At 36.8% G+C, this 21015-nt stretch overlaps 1 pseudogene; it reads right to left on the bottom strand.

Moving 5' to 3' along the window:
* Positions 1-4188: 4188 nt before the first annotated feature.
* On the bottom strand, positions 4189-19773 carry LOC103199795 (annotated as a pseudogene).
* Between the last annotated feature and the right edge of the window lie 1242 nt (positions 19774-21015).

Consider the following 21015-nt stretch of genomic DNA (forward strand, 5'->3'; position numbering starts at 1 on the left):
GATATCTAATTTTACCAGCATCATTTGTTAAAGAGGCTATCTCTCTCCCATTTAATGCATTTTGGTCCGTAGTCAAAGATCAGCTGTCCATAGATGGATGGGTCTATTTCTGGGTTTTTTATTCTGTTCCATTAGCCTATCTGTCTATCATTGTACCAATACCATGCTGTTTTGATTACTGTGGCTATATAGTAGGCTTTGAGATCCAGGAGTGTGAGACCTCTCACTCTTCTTCAGTAGTGTTTTGCTTATCCGAGGTGTCTTTCCTTTTCATATGAAGTTAGTAATTCGTTTTTCCATATCCTTAAAAAATGTTGGTATCTGGATCAGGATTGCATTAAATGCGTAGGTTGCTTTGGATATTATTGACATTTTCACAATATTCAGTGTTCCTATGCATGAACAAGGCAGGTTCTTCCATTTCTGTAGTTCCCTTGTAGTTTCTTTTAGTAGTGCTTTATAGTTTTCTTTGTATAAGTCTTTTATGTTTCTGATAAGATTTATTCCTAGACATGTTATCTTTTTGGTGTCTATTGTAAATGGTATTGTTTCCCTCATTTCTTTTTCAAAAACCTCTTTGTTAATGTAGAGGAATCCAACTGATTTTTGTATGTTGACTTTGTATCCTGCCACTTTGCTGAACCTCTTTATTGGTTCCAGTAGTGTTTTTGCTGAGTCTCGGGTTTTCTATTTGTAAGATCATGTCATCCACAAACAGAGATAGTTTTATTTCCTCTTTGCCAATTTGGATGCCTTTTATTTCTCTTTCTTGCCTTATTGCCCTGGCTAAGACTTCCAATACAATGTTAAATATAAGTGATGATAGAACGCTTCTTTGTGTGGTTCCTATTTGTAAGGGGAATTCTTTGAGTCTTTCTCCATTAACAATAATGTTGGCTTTGTATATATGCCCTTTATTATGTTGAGGAATTTCCATTCTATCTCTATTTTGCTGAGAGTTCTGAACAGGAATAGTGTTGGATTTTATCAAATGCCTTTTGTGTGTCAATTGGTAAGATCATATGGCTCTTTTCTTTTGTTCTGTTTATTTGGTGGATTACATTGATTGTTTTTCTGATGTTGAACCATCCGCATACCAGACATGAATCCCACTTGGTCAGGATGTATTATTTTTTTGATATGTTGTTGTATTCTGTTGGCTAGGATTTTGTTGAAGATTTTTGCATTTATATTTATGAAGGATATTGGTATATAATTTTCCTTTTTACTGGTGTCTTTCCTTGGTTTTGGTATCAGTGTTATGCTTGCTTCATAAAATGAATTTGGAAGTATTCTGTCTTTTTTTATGTTATGGAATAGCTTGAGTAGTATAAGTGTCAATTCTTCCCTGAATGTTTGGTAAAATTCTCAAGTGAAACCATCAGGGCCAGGACTTTTTCTTGTGGGAAGTTTTCTTTTTTATGACCTGTTCAATTTCTTCCTTTGTTATGGGTCTGTCCAAGTATTCTATCTCTGACTGGGATAGTTTAGGTAGGTATTGTATCTCTAGAAGCTTGTCCATCTCTTCTAGGTTCTCAAATCTGTTGGGGTACAGTTCTTAATAATATTCTGTTATTATCTTTCTTATTTCAGTTGGCTCTGTTGTTAGGTCATATTAGGCAATCTACTTCCATAGTGCTACTCCCTCGGAAACCCAAGGAGGGGTCACTATGAGTTGGGTTCAAATCTACAGCACATAACAACAACAAGAAGAATTCTTGTTATTTACATGTTCATTTTCTTTTCTTTTGTTAGATTTGCCAATGGTTTGTCAATTTTGTTAATCTTTTCAAAGAACCAGCTTCTTGTTTTGTTGATTTTCTCTTTTTTTTTTTTTGTTTTCTGTTTGACTTATTTCTGCTCTGATCTCTACTATTGCCTTACCCTTCTGTGCTAAAAAGCTGTCTTGAAAGACCTGAATCCCAGCCTTGTACTGTGAGCTCATCCCAGGATCCGCCTACCTGTGGCATGTTTCTTCCCTTCCCTGTTTCTTCTCCCAACTCAACAGTGACCTGAGCCAGTGAGGTTTCTGTTCTTTTTCTCAGAAATGTTGTATACTTACTCAGCTCAGTGCCCAAGGTTATTGTCAGAAGCTAATTTTGTTGGTAGTCCAAGTCCCTAAAGTTGCTGTTGGCTCCCCGGTGTCCCTCCTTTCTTACTTCCTCCGTGGTTTTCTCCAGTATTGTTAAAAGAGTTTTCTGCTTCTCCAGCTCACCGTCTCACCCACTGCTAGGCAGTTTAGCTTATTTATTTATTTATTTTATTTTCTCTAGCTATTTACCCTGCTTATATTTTTGTTTCTCCTTCCACTAAATCTGGCCTTCTCTAACTTAATGTACTGTTGATAGCTCCGCAATACCCATTTCAAACTGCTGCATCTAGTTTTTCAGGCATTAGGATGCTAAAGGGAACAAACATATTAGCTATAGGTATGATACCATCTTTGAATCAGTGATAGAATCTTTTGTTGTATATGACTGTCTAAGTTTCAGGAGATCTCACTTAAGTAATTTGTCTTGTGCTATTTGTGTGTTTTTAGTTATTATTACTAGTGTACTTGCACAATGTAATAAAGCCCCTAAGTTTGCTTCTACTTTTTCTTTATTGATCTTTATAGTTTTAGGTTTTACATTTAGCTCTTTGATTCATCTTGAGTTAGTTCTTATATATTGTGATAGATATGGGTCCTGTTTAATTTTTCTGCAAATGGGAATCCACTTTTGCCAGCACTATTTGTTAGAATGGGAGTTCTGGAGGCATAGTGCCTAAGTCATTTGACTGCTAACCAAAAGCCTGGCGGTTCAAACTCACCAGCCACTCCTTGGAAGGAAGACTGGGCAATCTGCTTCCATAGTGATACCACCTCAGAAACCCAAGGAGGGGTTGCTTTGAGTTGGATCTGACTTGAGAGCAGTGATCTTGGTTTTTTGTTTGGATTTGCTAGACTGACTGTCCCTTCTTTTGGGCCTTTATGAAATATCAGCTGCCCATAGGTGGATGGATTTATTTCTGAGTTCTCAATTCTGTTCAATTGGTCCACGTGTCTATCATTCTACTGGTAACAAGGTATTTTGACTACCATGATTGTGTAATCAGTTCTGAGATTGAGAATGATTCTTTCTACTTTCTTCTTCTTTAGTAGTGCTTTGCTTATCCAGGGTCTCTTTCCTTTATATATAAAGGTCATGAATATTTTTGTCATCTCTTTAAAGAATGATAATGAGATATGTATCAGAATTGCATAATATCTGCAGATTACCATTGGTGTTATTGACTTGTTCACAATTTATGTCTTCCTATCTATGAGTATGGCTTATTTTTCCATTTATGTAGGTCTCTGGATTTCTTGCAGTAGTGTTTTATAGTTTTTCTAGTATAGGTATTTTGTATCTCTGGTTAGATTCATTCTTTTTTTTTTTTCTGTAGAAAAGCAATTTATTCCATTATAAACATTTACACAGTTATTTATGGAGAGTACAGGCCTGCTGGTGAAACAGGTCACCCAAAAGGGAAATGGTACCAAACTTGTGGTCAAAGACTAACTTCTAAAAAAAAAAAAAAAAAAAAACTAAAGCAAGAAAAAAAATATAAAATCAGTTTAAGATATACACTAACAAGTAAAACATGAGAAAAGAGGAGTGTGTAGAATAAATCTTTTACTTAAATGAAGAAATGGAAAGGTGACTAGTCATAGGAAAATGTGCATGATGGAAAATCAGATGTGAAGATTTTAGAGTAAGAATCTATATGACTTGAAACTCCTGTTTCCTGAATGAAAATGATACCTTTCAGTGTTATACTTCATGGCTCAGACACCTATCTCATTTGGCTCTATTCCTTACCCACTCTAGCCTTCACTTAAATGAGTCTGAAAAACTTGGGATTATAGCATAAAAAGGAAAATAACCACACACATATATTCTCCTTTCTGTGGCTACTTCAGACTTGCACTTGTTTCTAGAAAACTGTTGTAGAAAATTCAGATTAAGTCTGTGGCTTTGCTATATCAAGTTTCCCAGTTAATATTTAGAAAACACCTACTGTTGGGACTAATAGCTTTGTTGATGGTACATATAGAGGGATAGTCAAACATAATCTTGTCTCAAATCAGTGTTGAAGTCAATCTTGTGGTTGACAGAGAGAAAGAGGAGTCTAAAATCACAAGCACAGACATATCTAGGAACCTTGTTATTCTGGATCCACACTTCCTTCAGGGTCTTCATCATTATAAAGGTTCTCTGCCATTTGCCACACTTGCATGATATTATCTTCTAGTACAGAACAAACCACCCAAGGTTCATTGACATTCCAGGAGAAATCAGATATCTTGGCAGTATGACCACTATGAATAAACAATAACTCTGTTGCCAATCTTCTGCATCTTTTGGGGATTGTTCCTTTCCAATTTTACTTAAATGCCAGATATTAAGCCTATGATCAGTACCACTAGAAGCCAAAATAGTTTAATTTTGAGGTGACTACTGGTGAACCTGGAATATTTCATCCTTATGGGACCAGGACAGAGCAAGAAAGCAGTGGCAGGGATCCAGGTAAGGGGAGGGACCCAGGCCGCACCCCACAAGTGGTGGCAGGAAGGTGGGGGAAAAGAGAGAAAAGTCCAGGGGAAGCAGGGTAGAATGAGGAAGAAGCAGCAGAGATCCAGGTAAGGGGAGATACCCAGACCCAACCCCCAAGTGAAAGGAAAGAGGCAGGGATCCATGTATGGAGAGGATGGAGAGATTTCGAACAGCTAAGGGAGACAAACTTGTCTGTTGGTTTGTCCTACTCTGGTGGCATGTTGCCATGAGGCTTGAGGCATGGCCACTGGTGTTTCAAACCCGGCGGGGTTGCACATGGTGTACAGGTTTCAGCTCAGCTTTCAGACTGAGACAGACTAGGAAGAAGGAAGAGACTATCCACTTCTCAAAGAACTGACCAGGAAAAAGCTTATGAATAACAGAGAAACACTGTCTGATATATTACTGTGCAACTTTATGAATAGCTCAGAAACATTGTCCAATACAGTGCAGGAGGATGAGCCACTTAGGTTGGAAGGCTCTCAAACTACGAGTGGGAAAGAGCTGCATCATCACAGTAGAACCAGCCTTACTGATATGGATAAGGTAAAGCTTTCAAGACCTCCGTTTGCTGATGTGACATGACTCAAATGGAACAGAAACAGGTGCAAACATCCATTAATAATCAGAACATGGACTATACAAAGTATGAATCTAAGAAAATTGGAAGTTGTCCAAAATGAAATGGAACACATAAAGATTGATATCTTAGGCATTAGTGAGTGAAAATGGACTGGTTTTGGGCATTTTGAATCAGACAACCATATGATCTACTATGCTGGGAATGAGAATTTAAAGAGGAATGGCATGGCATTCATCATCACAAAGGATATTTCAAGATCTGTCCTGAAGTACAATGCTGTTAGTGATAGAATAATGTCCATATGCCTTCAAGGAAGACCAGTTAATATGATTATTATTCAAATTTATGCACCAACCACGAAAGCCAAAGATGAGGAAATTGAAGATTCTTATCAACTTCTGCAGTCTGAAATTGACTGACCATGCAATCAAGATGTGTTGCTTATCACTGGTGATTGGAATACAAAAATTGGAAACAAAGAATAATCACTGGTATTTGGAAAATTTGGCCTTGGTGACAGAAATAATGCTGGAAATCTCATGATAGAAGTTTGCAAGACCAATGACTTATGCATTGCAAATATCTTTTTTCAACAGCACAAATGATGGCTATACATGTAGATTTCACCAGACAGAATACACAGGAATCAGATTGACTACATCTGTGGCACGAAATGATGGAAAAGCTCAATATCTACAGCCAAAACAAGGCAAGAATGTGATTGTGGAACAGCCCATCAACTGCTCATATGAAAGTTCAACTTGAAGTTAAAAACTATAAAAACAAGTCCATGAGAGCCAAAATATGCTTTTGAATATATCCCTCCTGAATTTAGAGACTATCTAAAGAATGGATGTGATGCATTGAATACGAATGACAGAAAACCAGAAGAATGGTAGAATGACATCAAGAACATCATCCATGAAGAAAGCAAGAAGTCACTAAAAAGAAGAGAAAAGAAGAGATAACAAAAATGGATGACAGAAGAGACTCTGAATGACCTTAAGTTGACAGTAGCTGAAGCAAATGGAATAAATTACAAGATAAAATATCTGAACAGAAGATTTCAAAGAGCAGCTTGAGCAGAAAAACCAGTTACTATAATGAAATGTGCAAAGACTTGGAGTAAAAAAAAACAAAAGGAAAGAACATGCTCAGCATTTCTCAAGCTGAAAGAACTGAGGAAAATATTTAAGCCTCGTCTTGCACTATTGAAAGTTTCTATGGGCAAAATATTGAATGAGGCAGGAAACATCGAAAGAAGATGGAAGGGGTACACAGAGTCACTCTACCAAAAATAACTGGCAGATCTTCATCCATTTCAGGAGGTGGCATATGATCAAGAACCAATGGTATTGAAGTAAAAAGTCAAAGCTGCACTGAAGGAATTGGCTAAGAACAAGGCTCCAGGAATTGATGGAATAGCCATTGAGGTGTTTCAACAAATGGATGCCCCACTGGAGGCACTCACTCAGTTATGCCAAGAGATTTGGAAGACAGCTACCTGGCCAACTGACTGGAAGAGATCCATATTTGTACCCATTCCAAAGAAAGGTGATCCCACAGAATGTGGAAATTATCAAACAATATCAATATCTCACGCAAGTAAGATCTTACTGAAGATAATTAAAAAATGGTTGCAGCAATATATTGACAGAGAACTTCCAGAGGTGCAAGCTGGATTCAGAAGAGGATGTGGAACAAGGGATATCACAGCTGCTGTCAGATAGATCTTGGCTCAAGGCAAAGAAAACCAGAAAGATGTTTATTTGTGTTTTATTGACTTTGCAAAGGCATTTGATTGTGTGAATCATAACAAACTGTGGATAACATTGAGAAGAATGGTAATTCCAGAACACCTAATGGTACTCATGAGGAACATGTACATTGACCAGGAGGCTGTCATTCAAACAGAACAAGGGGACACTACATGGTTTAAAATCAAGAAGGGAGTGCATCAGGGTTGTATCCTTTCCCCATACTATTCGATCTATATGCTGAGCAAAGAATCTGAGAAGCTGGACTATATGAAGAAGAATGTGACATCAATATTGGATGGAGAATCATTAACAATCTGTGAAACACTGATGACACAACGTTGCTTGCTGAAAGTGAGGATGACTTGAGGCACTTACTGAAGAAGACTGAATAATACACTCTGCAGTCTGGATTAAATCTCAATATAAAGAAAACAAAAATCCTCACAACTGGACCTATAAGCAGCATCATGATAAATGGAGAAAAGATTGAAGTTGTCAAAGATTTCACATTGCTTTTTCCTACAATCAACGCCAATGGAAGCAGCAGTCAGGACATTAAATGACATATAATACTGGCTAGTTGGCTGCAAAGGACCTCTTTCAAGTGCTGAGGAACAAAGATATCTCCACGAGGACTAATGTGTGCCTGACACAAGCCATGATATTTTCAGTTGCCTCATATGCATATGAGAGCTGGACAATGAATAAGGAAGACTGAAGAATAGTTGATGCTTTTGAATTGTGGTGCTGGGGTAGAATGCTGAAAGTATCATGGACTGCTAAAAGAACTAACATATCTGTCCTGGAGGAAGTGCAGATGAAAAGCTCCTTGGAAGTTAGAATGGCCCGACTTCTTCTCACCTACTTTGGTTATGTTATCAGAAAGGACCATTCCCTGGAGAATGATGTCATGCTTTGTAAGGTGGAGAGCCAACAAAAGAGGGGAAGGTCCTCAATGAGATGGGTTGATGCAGTGGCTGCGACAATGGGCTCAAGTAAAGCAAGGATCATGGAGCTGATGCAGGACTGGCTGGTGTTTCATTCTGCTGTGCATAGGGTCGTTATGAGTCGGACACAACTCGACGGTACCTAACAACAACAACAACATATGATTCAAAGGAATGCAACTTGAGTTTCAGATTTCTGAGATCCCACAAAGCAACAGTCTTGTCAGCTACTCCTGTGGCAAGAATGAATTCACTATAAGGATTGAAAGAAAGGCAGTTCACTTCAGCATTGTGAGCATCAACTGATTGGCTTGGTTTGGAAGTATTGTTTGATTGAGTATCACAGATCATAAGTTTCTGATCATCAGCCACTGACCCAAACAGATATTCATGGAGCAGATGGCAGGAAACATCTTCAACAACTGCTGTGTGTCCAGTAACGGTGGCCTTTCCATCTACCACTTTCCCTTCCTTTAGAACAACCCAGATGTCCTATTGTCAGATAGTATGGTCATTTGAAGCACTAAGTAAGTGCCCACTGAGATTTGGGTTCCAAGAAAGTCCATAGTTTTCTTTCTGATGTCCCTGGAGACACAAGTCTGGGTTGCACTCTCCAGAAGGGACTCATTTAGAAGGGTGTTTTGTATAGTCAAAAACAAGAACATCACTGGATGGAGTCGTTGTTGCAATGATGCAAGGGTTCTGGGGCATATAACAGGCCCTGTTTACTTCTCCTTCATGGTTCATCTTGCTTTCTATTCCAATTTTCCACTAACTGAGCCAAAACCTCCAAATTCTCCTTTCTCACTGTCACTGTGACACATCACTCTGAGCATCATTATTAGGGAGCTGCACACTGGCTGTCACAAGATGGTTTTGTTTATCTGATTTGTGTATTCCTGGGACAAGTTGAAGAATGCTGAAATCTTTCCCTTCTGGTCTGGTAACATCTGGAAGCCCCTGTGCAGTTAGGCTAGGCCACTCCAAAGCATGGGTCATCACCAAATCATAAAGAAAAAGGGTGTTCTTTTTCCACATTTTGTTCTCCTTATTAATCACACATTCTTCCATGGCATCATCAAAGGCTGCTTCCTTGTTGGCCACAGCAGGCAGGCAGGCAGACAGGTAAGCCAGGAGCCAAGCATTGCAAGAGGGGCCTGGTTATATTTATTCTTAAGTGTTAAGTTGAGTGGCTATTGTAAATGTTATCATTTTTCTGATTCCTTTTCAGAGGTCTCATCTTTAGTGTAAAAGAATATGATAGAAGTTTTTATGTTGATCTTGTACCCTGCCATGCTGCTGAATTTTTTAATTTGTTACAGTAGTTTTCTTGCTTAGTCTTTGGGATTTTCTATGTATAGATACATACCATCTGCAAATAAAGATAGTTTTACTTCTTCTTTGCCAATTTGAATGCCGTTTTAATAGCATGTCCTTGGTCTGCCACTTTACATCCATGGTCTTCCGGGTCAGGTGTGAAAGAAGGTGGGTTTGTCTTTTCATCTTGAGTAGCACAAAGGCACATAGTTTTTTCTCATATATGAGGAAAGTCTAAATTCTGCTTGAAAATTTAACTCTTTTCTTTAAGAAATATTAACCTACATGTTGTGTGTGTGTGCTGAAGGATGATGCTACAGAAGCTCCTGGAATTTAAATGAAAAAGTGCACATTATTTAGGGCCTCATTATCCTTGGTGGTTTCAGGGATACTTTTGAGCATTTTCTGACTGAGTCCAAAGTGAGTTTTGACTAGGGCCTGCCAAGTGCACCAAGGAATTTGATGAACCTTTCGGGGGCAGCAATCTGGAAAGGAAAGATTTTCCAGGCAAAGAAGACAGCAGTCTAATCAACAGATAATTACTGAGCCCCATTTATGTTCTAGTAATTGTGCTTCTCTTAGTAATGAGGACTTGAGGAGTACATAGGCATGGGGACTATAGACATGGGGAGTGGGTACAAACATTGTATATTATGTGAGTTCTCTGTTCTAAATGGGGAGCTCCGGTGGCATAGGGCCTAAGGCAATTGACTGTTAACCAGAAGGTTGGCGGTTCAAACCCACCAGCCACTCCTCGGTAGGAAGATTGGGCAACCTACTTCCATAGTGATACTGCCTTGGAAACCCAAGGAGGGGTCACTATGAGTCAGAGATGACTCAACAGCACACAAACAAAGCTGCCCTAAATGATATGGAACAGAAAACCAATTTCCTCCCAGAGACTACAGCATGGAAAAGGGGGGGAAAAAGACTCACTTTGTAGTGGAGAAACCTGACAATCACTATTTTAGCTGTGGTAATTAAGGCTGGGCCTGGTATTGAGTGGCTGGGGAGCTTGATGTAGTTATTCCTCATGATGAGACTGGTAATCAACCCTATGGTGAAATCTACTGTGATCAGCTGAGTAGCTGCCTTAGGGATGTGGTCTGGTTCTAGTATATAAGAAGATGCTTTGAGAAAGGTCTCTAGCTTTTTGGCACATCTAGATCCTGCATTTGGCTGAGACTTTATCTCAGTGGCCTGTCATATTGTCTGCTGATCTTGAGACTGTTTCTGGACTTGAACTAGTGGTTTGCCATGTTGCTTAATAAATTTGAGATTGTGCTATTTTACTTGTTGACTTTGGTTTCTTAGCCTTAGCAGTCAGCAGCTGCTTGAGTTGAGACTCTTTCAGCTTCAGTGTGCCAGGAGTAAGAGGTAGAGCTGAAGCCCAATGTTGAAGGGCCTTCACCTAGCTTCTAGAGCTGGCACTTTGAACACGGACTACTAGCCTCCTAAACTATAAGAAAATAAATCCCTGTTTGTTAAATCCATCAATTTATGGTATTTCTGTTATAGCAATACAAGATAACCAAAATATCAGCCAAGTGATCAGGGTCCTTGATGATGGTGGTAAGTCATGGTAATATATGTGATGTCATGAAAATGGAACTGCACTCCTCCATTCCTCTTCCCTCAAACCCAAAGCTCCAGGATAATCATGAGAAAAACATCAGACAAACCAAAATCAAGAGACATCCATAAAAATACCTGACTAGTATTCCTCAAAATTCTCAATGTCATAAAAAAAGGGGGGGGGGTTATTTATGGAAGGGAACTTTCTTTGCTGGTTATCAGGGATGAGGGGGAGGGGAAGAAACACTGCTAGATAGGAAGTAACAAGTATTGATTTAGGTGAAGAGAAAGGAAATATATAATTAGCAAAATAAATTAAAAAAAAAAAAGAGACTGTGCTGTCAAATCAATAGCAATTTGGTTTGCCAGTTTCCATATAAAGGGAAATAATCAAATGATAGAAAACACTGGGACCATTTACTCATTGTCAACAATGTACACTAAATGAGAAATTCATACAATAACTATAAACTTTGATTCCCTGGGGCATTACAAATGAGAAAAAAAGAAAAGTCTGAGAAACTATCACAGTCAAGAGGAGCCTAAAGAAACATGATGATTAAAAGTAATGTGTTATATTGAATGTGATCCACAGAAAGTAGGCATTATGTAAAAACTAATTCTGATACAGTATAGACTTTAGTAAATTCTGATTTATCAGCATAGGTTTATTAATTATAATACATATACAAAATTTTCTGTTTCTTCTAGGTTTTCAAATTTGTTGGAGGACAATTTCCTACAATATTCTTTTATAATCCTTTTTATTTCAGTTGGTCAAATTGCAATGTCACTCATCTCAATTCTTATTTTGTTTATTTGGATCCTCTTACATTTTTTCCTTGTCAATTTGGCCACTAGTTTATCAATTTTATTGATTCTCTCTAAGAGGCAACTTCTCTTCTTACTGATTTTTTCTATTGTTTTTTGTTTTCTATTTATTTATGCTTTGATCTTTATTATTTCCTTTTTTCTGATGATTGTGGACTTTTGCTTCTCCTGTTCTATTTGTTCCAGTTGTGTGGACAAACTTTTGATTTTTGCCCTTTCCTTTTTTTGATGTGTGCATCTATTGCTATAAATTCTCTGAACACTGCTTTTGCTGTGTCCCAAAGGTTTTGATATGATATGTTTTTATTTTCATTTGATTCTAAGAATTAAAAAATAAAAAAAGAAATATTTTATAACCCATTAGGAGCTCTGGTGGTATAGTGCCTAAGGCATTTGACTGCTAACCAGAAGGCTGGCTGGTGGTTCAAATCCACCAGCCACTCCTTGGAAGGCAGGTTGGGCAATCTACTTCTGTAGTGATATCACCTTGGAAACACAAGGAGGGGTTGCTATGAGTCGGATCTGACTCGATGGCAGTGAGTTTGGTTTTGGTTTGATTATAACTCAGTAGTTTTTGAGTAAGTTATTATTCATTTTCCATGCATTTCATTTTTTTCCTTGGTATTTTCATTATTTATTTCTAGTTTTATACTGTTATGATCAAAGAAGATGCTTTGTATGATTTTAATATTTTTGAATTTAATGATGCATGTTTTGGTGCCTAATATATGGTGTGTTCTGAAGAATGATCCCATTGCCTTGGAGAAGAATATGCACTGTTCTACTGTTGGGTAGTATGTTTTGTATGTGTTTATAAGATCGAGTTGGGTAATTGTATTATTTAGATCTTTTGTATCTTTGTTGAGTTTCTTTCTAGTCATATTATCCATCATTGAGAGTGATGTGTTAAAGTCTCCTAAGATAATTGTTGTTGTTGTTGTTTTTGTTAGGTGCCATTGAGTTGACTCCAACTCATAGTGACCCATGTACAATAGAATGAAACATTACCCAGTCCTGTGTCATCTTCACAATCCTTGCTATACTTGAGCTCATAATTGTAGCCACTGTGTCAATTCATCTCATTAGGGTCTTCCCCATTTTCACTGACCCTTTCTTTTACCAAGATGATATCTTTCTCCAGGGAATGGTTCCTTCTTACAACCTGACCAAAGTAGGTGAGACAAAGTCTAACCATTCTCACCTCCAAGGAACATTCCAGCTGCACTTCTTGCAGGACAGATTTGTTCATTCTTCTGGAAGTCCATGGTATTTTCAGTATTTGCTAACACCAGAATTCAAAAGCATCAACTCTTCTTCAGGCTTCCTTTTTCATTGTCCCTCTTTCAAATTCATATGAGGTGATTGAAAATACCATAGCTAGGATTAGGTGCACCAACATGACATAATTGCTTCCTAGCTTAAAGAAGTCTTTTGCAGCAGATTTGCTGAGTGCAATATGGCATTTGATTTCTTGACTGCTGCTTCTGTGGATGTTGATTGTGTATCCAAATAAAATGAAATCTTTGACAACTTCAATCTTTTCTCCATTTATCATGATGCTGTTTATTGGTCCAGTTGTGAGGATTTTTGTTTTCTTTATGTTGAGGTGTAATCCATACTGAACAGTGTAGTCTTTGATCTTCATTAATACATGCTTCAAGTAATCTTTACTTTCAACAAGTAAGATTGTGTCATTCACATACAAATCAATCCTGATGCCACATTCTTCTTCATAAAGTACAGCTTCTTAGATTATTTGCTCACCATACAAATTTAATAAGTATAGTGAAAGTATACAACTCTTACACACACCCTTACTGATTTTAAACCATACAGTGACCCCTTGTTCTATTTGAATGACAGCCTCTTGGTCTATGTACAGGTTCCTCATGAGCAAAATTAAGTGTTCTAAAATTCCTATTCACAATGTTCTCCAAATTTGTCATGATCCTCACAGTAAAATGCTTTTGCACAGTCAATAAAACACAGGCCTACATCCTTCTGCTATTCTTTGCTTTCAGCCAAGATCCATCTGACATCAGCAATGATATCTCTCTTTCCATGTCCTCTTCTAAATCTAGCTTGAATTTCTAGAAGTTCCCTGTTAATATACTGCCACCACAGTCTTTGAATTATCTTCAGCAAAATTTTACTTGTATGTGATATTAATTATATTGTTCAATAATTTCCACATTCTATTAGATCATCTTTTTTTGGAATGGGCAGAAATTTGATCCCTTCCAGTCAGTTAGCCTGGTAGCTGCCTTCCAGATTTCTAGGCATAAAAGACTTAATGCTTTCAGTGCCGTATCCATTTGTTGAAACATCTCAGTGGGTATTCTGCCAATTCCTGGAACATTGTTTTTCACTAATTCTTTCAATGCAGGTTTGACTTCTTCCTTTGATATCATTGGTTCTTGATCATATGCTACTTCCTGATATAGTGAACACTGACCAATTCTTTTTGATAGAGTGACTCTGTGTATTCCTTCATCTTCTTTTGATGCTTCCTGCATCATTCAATATTTTGCCCATCAAATCGTTTAATATTTTGACTCAAGACTTGAATTTTTTATTCAAATCTTTCAGCTTGAGAAATGCTGAGTGTGTCCAGGTTTTTTAATAATATTTTGGATAATATTTTTGAATATTACAATAACTTACTTTCTTTTCTTGAGCTGCATTTTGAAATCTTTGCTTCAACTCTTTTTTTATTTAATCATTTCTTCTATCCACTTTAGTTACTCTCTGAATATTCAAGAGGAACTTCCAGAATCTCTTCTGACACAAATTTGGTCTTTTCTTCCTTTCCTGTCTTTTAAACTACCCTTTGCTTTCTTCATTTATGATGTTCTTGGTGTCATCCTACAACTCATCTTGTCTTCAGTCATTGATGTTCAATGCATCAAATCTATTCTTCAGATAGTCTCTAAATTCAAATGGGATATAGTAGAGGTTGTATTTTGTGTTTTGTGGATTTATTTTAATTTTGTTCTGTTCAGTGTGAACGTGCATATGAACAACTGATGATATGCTCCACAGTCAGTTCCCAGCCTTGCTTTGACAGAAGATACTGAGTTTCTCCATTGCCTCTTTCCACAGATGTTGTTGATCTGATTCCTATGTATTCCATCTGGTGATGTCCACATGCATAGTCACTTTTTATCTTGTTGACAAAAGGTATTTGAAATGAATAAGTCATTGATCTTGCAAAATTCTATCATGTGATTGCCAGTGTCATTTCCATTGCCAAGGTCATATTTTCCAACTACTAGTGATTCTTCTTTGTTTCCAACTTTCACATTCTAATCACCAGTAATAATCAATACATCTTGATTGCATGTTTGGTCAATTTCAGATTACTGAATTAGGTAAAAATCTTCAATTTCCTCATCTTTGGCTTTAGTGATTGGTGCATAAATTTGAATAATTAACTGATCTTCTTTATAAGTGTATGGATATTATCCTATCACTGGCAACATTGTACGTCTGGATAGATCTTGGAACATTATTTTTGACAGCAAATTCCATACCAGTTCATTTCAGCTCACTTTGCCTAGTATATCAATCTTTATGTGTTCCTTATAATTTTTGTCACCTTCCACTTTTTCTAGATTCATACTCTATACAATCTATATCCCTATTATTAATGGATCTTTGCAGCTGTTTCTTCTCATTTTGAATCATGCCATATCAGCCAATGAAGGTCCAGAAAACTTTACTGCATCCACTTCATTAAGACTTATTCTATTTTGAGCAGGCAGGTCTTTCCTAGTCATATTTTGAGTGCCTCCCAACCTGAGGGGCTCATCTTCTGGCACTATAGCAGATGATATTTAATGGATTTCATAAAGTTATCCAAAAATATATCAGTTTTTCACTGCTACTCATAAGGTTTTCACTGGCCAGTTTTTTCAGAAATGGATGGCCCTATCCTTCTTCCCAGCCTGTCTTAATCTAGCAGTTCCACTGAGACCTGGCCACCATTGGTGACTCTGCTGGTACTTGAAATACTGGTGCCATTGCTTCCAGCCTCTCAGCAACATGCAAACTGCCATAGGATGACAAACTGACAGATGAGTGGTGAGATATTATTGTAAAACTACTTATTTCTCTTTTCATTTCTGTTATCTTTAAGTATTTTGGAACTCTGTCATTGGATGTGTAAATATTTATTATGGTCATGTCCTCTTGGTTGACTGACACTTTAATTATTTGATGCCCTTCCTTGTCTCTAATAATGGATTTTAACTTAAAATCTATTTTACCAGAGAGTATTACTTCTATCCCTGCTCTCCTTTGGTTATTGTTTGCATAATATTTATTTTTTTCTAGCCTTTCATTTTTAACCTGTTTTTGTCTTTGTGTCTAATGTGTGTCTGTTGTAGGCAACATATTGGTAAATCATGTTTCCTATCCATTCTTTTACTCTCTGTCTCTTGACTGGTGTCTTTAAAACCTTTACATTCAGTGTGATTATTTATAGGCATGTTACTGCTGCCATCTTGTTATGTTTTTTATTGTGGTGTAAACGATTTCTTTGTTTCACTTAATTTTCTTTGGTGTGTTCTTTTTATCTATGGATTTTCTTTTTGCTTCCATCATTGTTGATTTATGTTTGCTGAGGTGTTTTTTTTTTTTTTTTTTTTTTCTGGCATAACTGCACGATTTATGGTATGTTTTCATTTTGAAGTTGTCATAATTTACATATTGACATCTCAGGTTTTCAGTTTTATAGATTTATTTTGCATGTGAGAATTCTTTGTCTGGATTTGTATCCAGGTAATGCTATTGTGTGTCTTAATCTCAGGTTGTTTGTTTTCATTAGATCTTTATCTGAAGGACTCCCTTTCATATTTCTTGTAAGGTTGCTCTTGTTTTTACAAATTCTCTTAATTTCTATTTATCTGGGCAAGTCGTAGTTTTGTCATTGTATTTGAAAGACAGTTTTGCTGGATATGTAATTCTTGTTTGGTAATTATTCTCTTTCAAAGTTTTATATATGTAATCACACTGCCTTCTGTCCTGCACAGTTTCTGCCAAAAAGTCAGCACTTTATCTTATTTGTGCTTCTTTGTAGGTGATTTTCATTTTCCATGAACTGCTCTCAGGATTCATTCTTTTTCTTTCATTTTGGAAAGTTTGATTATGAACAGTCTTGGGGACTTTCTTTTGGCTTCTAACCTATATGAGGTTTATTGAACTTCTTGGATGGAAACCGTCTCATTTTTCTTGTTCTTAGGGAAATTTTCTGTCAATAAATCTTCAAAAATATGTTTCTTTCTCTCGTTTTTTGTTCTGGAATTCCTATTACACATAAATTCTTCCTCTTGATAGTTTCCCACAAATTCTTAGGATGTCTTCTTTCTTTCTTTTTTTTTCTGACTTTTCCTCAAATAGATTAATATGAAGGAATTTGTTCTCTATTTTGGTGATTTACTTTCGTTTCTTTTATGATGGTGAAAATATACACAACAAGACATTTGTCAACATAACGACTTCCACATTTACAGCTCAGACACTTAAAACTTTTCATATTATGTCACCATTATTGCTATGCTTTTCCTAAATATTCCTCCATCATTACCATAAGGCCAATGCTCCACAAGCAAAAGCTTCCCTTTCCTATTCCCTCTTACCCCTGGTAACCACTAATAAGGTTTGGTATTTACCTATCTATCTATATCTATATATTTTTCCTTTCCAATCTATCTAGAAATTCCCCCAACCCATCCTGGTAACCAACAAAGGAAGTTTCCTTCCATGCATAAACTTTTCCTTGAATTTTTACAATAGTGGTCTAATATAATATCTGTCCCTTTGTGATTGAATTATTCCACCCAGCATAATGTCCTCCAAGTTCATCCACATTATGTGGTGTTTTTCAGATTCTACAGTATTCCTCAGTGTTGCATAATATTTCATTGCATGAACCAGAGTTTAGTTATCCATTCCTCCATTGATGGGCACTTAGGTTGTTTCTATCTTTTTGCTATTATGGATAGTTTTGTGATGAACACGAGTTTGCATATATTTATTCATGTTCTGACTCTCACTTCTTTAGGACATATGCCAAAATGGGATTGGTGGATCAAATTATATTTCTATTTCCAACTTTTTAAGGAATTTCCATATCAATTTCCACAGTTCTTATGTCATTTTACAGTTCTACAAACATATAACAGTCCCCATCTCACCACAATTTTGCCAGAATTTGTTATTTTATGTCTTCTTGAACTTTACTATCAATACTAGAGTGAGATGGTATTTCATTATTGTTTTGATTTTCACCTGTCTAACCCACCAGCCACTCCTCAGAAGGAAGACTGGGAAATTTACTTTTGTAGAGATACTGCTTTGGAAACCCAAGGAGGGGTCGCTATGAGTTGGATTTGATTTGATGACAGTGAGTTTTGAGTTAGCCTATGGGAGCTCTGGTGGCATAGTGCCTAAGGCATTTGACTGCTAACCAGAGGCTGGTGGTTCAAACCCACCAGGCAATCCTTGAAAGAAGACTGGGCAATCTACTTCCATAGACATAAGCTTCAGAAACCCAAGGAGGGATCACTATGAGTCAGATTTGACTCAACTGCAGTGAGTTTGTTTTTTGGTTTTAATGGCCTATGATTGTGAACATTTCTTCATGTGTTTGTTGGCTTCTTGAATGTCTTCTTTGGTGAAGTGTCTGTTCTTGTCTTTAGCACATTCTTTAATTGCACTGTTTGTCTCTTTAATGTTGAGGTGTTGGAGTTTTCTATAAATTTTAGAGATAGTCCTTTGCCAGATATGTCATTGCTGAATATTTTTCCCCAATCTCTTTGCTTTTTTTGAGAAGTCTTTTGATGCATATAATAATTTAATTATTCAGTCCTCTAATTTACCTTCTGCTCTTTGTGCATCTTGAGTTATGTTTGATACTCTGTGCCATAAAGTGGGACCCCTGTGTTTGCCCCTATTGTTTTATTTGATGAACTTTATAGATTTAGGTTTCACATTTAAGTCTTTGATCCATCTTGAATGCATTTTTGTGTATGATGTGAGGTATGGATCTTATTTCATTTTTCATAAATGGATATCCAGTTTTGCCTTCACTATTTGTTAAAAAAGACTATCTCTTCCTCATTTAATGGAAACTGACCCTTTGTAAAAGATCAGCTGCCACAGGTGGAAGGATCTACTTCTAGGTTCTCAGTTGTGTTCCACTGATCTGTGTGTCTGTTGTTGTACCAATACCAGACTGTTTTGACTACTGTGGCTGTATGACTACTTGAGATCTGGAAGTGTGAGAACTTCTACTTTGTTGTTCTTCAGTAGTGTTTTGCTTATCCAAGGTTTCTTTCCTTTCCACATACAATTAGTGATTGGTTTTTCCATGTCTTTGAAGAATGTAGATACAATCTGGATTGGTATTGCATTGCATTTATAGAATGCTTTGGGTAGTATTGACATTTTTACATTGTCAGTTTTCCTATCCATGAGCATGGTATGTTCTTCCATTTATGTAAATCTCTTGTAGTTTCTTGAAGTAGTATTTTACAGTTTTCTTTGTATAAGTCTTTTATGTTCCTGGTAAGATTTACTCCCAAGTATCTTTTTGGTACCTATTGTAAGTGGTATTGATTTCCTTATTTCCTTTTCAGAAATCTCTTTGCTAGTGTAGAGGGATCCAACTGATTTTTTGTATGTTGATCTTATATCCTGCCATTATGCTAAATCTTTTAATAAGTTCCAGTACTTTTCTTGCTGAGTTCCTTAGGTTTTCTATGTATAAGATCATATCATCTGCAAATAAGGACAGTTTCTTTTTTCCTTACCAGTTTGGAGGCCTTTGATTTCCCTTTCTTGCCTTACTGTCCTGTCTAGGACTTCCAATGCAATGGTGAATAGAAGTGGAGATAGATGGCATCCTTGTCTGGTTCCTGTTTGCAAGGGAATGGTTTCAGTCTCTTTCAATTGAAATAATGTTGGCTGTTGGTTTTGTGTGTATGCACTTTATTATGGTCAGGAATTTCTCTTCTATTCTTATTTTTCTCAGAGTTTTTAATCAGGATGTTGGATTTTATCAAATACCGTTTTGCATCTATTGATATATTCATGTGATTCTTTTCTTTTATTTCACTTATATGATGGATTACATTGATTGTTTTTCTAATGTTGAACCATTCTTTCATACCTGGTATCATTCTCACTTGGTCACAATGTATCAATATTTTGATATATTGTTAGAGTCTACTGGCCAGGATTTTGTTAGAGATTTTTGCATCTATATTCATGAGGGATATTGGTCTGTAGTCTTCCTTTCTAGAGGTGTCTTTGCCTGGTTTTGGTATCAGGGTTATGGTTGCTTCATAAAATGAATTTGTGAAGATTCCATCCTTTTCTGTATTCTGGAATAGTTTGAGTAGGATTGATGTCAGCTCTTCTCTGAATAATTGGTAGAAATCTCCATTGTAACCATCTGGGCTAGGACTTTTTTTTTTTTTTGCGGGGGGGGGCTAATTTTTTTGTGTGACCTGTTCAAGTTGAGTTGTCCTTTCATTATGAGTTTATTCAAATTTCCTATCTCAGGCTATGTTAGTTTAGGTAAGTAATGTGTTTCTAGAAATCTGTCCATTTTTTCTCGGTTTTCAAATTTGTTAGCTTACAGTTCCTCACATTGTTGTTGTTGTTATGTGCTTTCGAGTCGGACCTGACTCATAGTGACCCCTTCTTGGGTTTCCGAAACAGTATCACTATGAAAGTAGATTGTCCTTCCTTCCTTCCTAGTATCCTGATATTATTCTTTTCATTTCTGTTGGTTCTTCTGTGACATCCCCCATTTCATTTCTTATGCATGTTATTTGCATCTTCTCCTTCTGTTTCTTTGTTAACTTTACAGTGGATTGTTGATTTTATTAGTCTTTTCAAAGAACCAACTTCTAGTCTTTTTTATTTTTTCTATTGAATTCTATTTTCTGTTTCATTTATTTCTGTTTAAATCTTCATTACTTCTTTTCTTCTGATGACTTTAGGCTTATTTTGCTGCTCTTTTTCTAATTGTTAGAAATGTTGAGTTAACAAAATTCATGGAAACAATTAGTCCTAGCGACTGGTACACCATCTGATCTGCAGCCTATACAACTATGAGACCAGAAGAACTGGATGGTGCCTGGCTACCACTGTCATCCACTTGGAAGGGGATCTATGTAGGAGATCCTTGGTGCAGAGGGAGAACAACATGGAAGAAAATAAAAAATCATTTGGAGAAAAAAAACAAGGTGGGGACCAGGTTTGCTGGTCCGATAGAGCTGGTGGAATCACTGAGCCTATGGCCCCTAGCTGCCCTTCAAGTCTGGAATTGAACCCACACCTGTGGTTTCCAGCCAAACAAAATACAGGCATATGAGTTGAACATTTACCTCAAGTAGATACACTCCTTGGGGAGA

The sequence above is a fragment of the Orycteropus afer genome, unplaced genomic scaffold (assembly GCF_000298275.1).
Source record: "Orycteropus afer afer isolate SDZICR_OR568_19922 unplaced genomic scaffold, OryAfe1.0 scaffold00121, whole genome shotgun sequence".
In the NCBI taxonomy this organism is placed as follows: Eukaryota; Metazoa; Chordata; class Mammalia; order Tubulidentata; family Orycteropodidae; genus Orycteropus; species Orycteropus afer.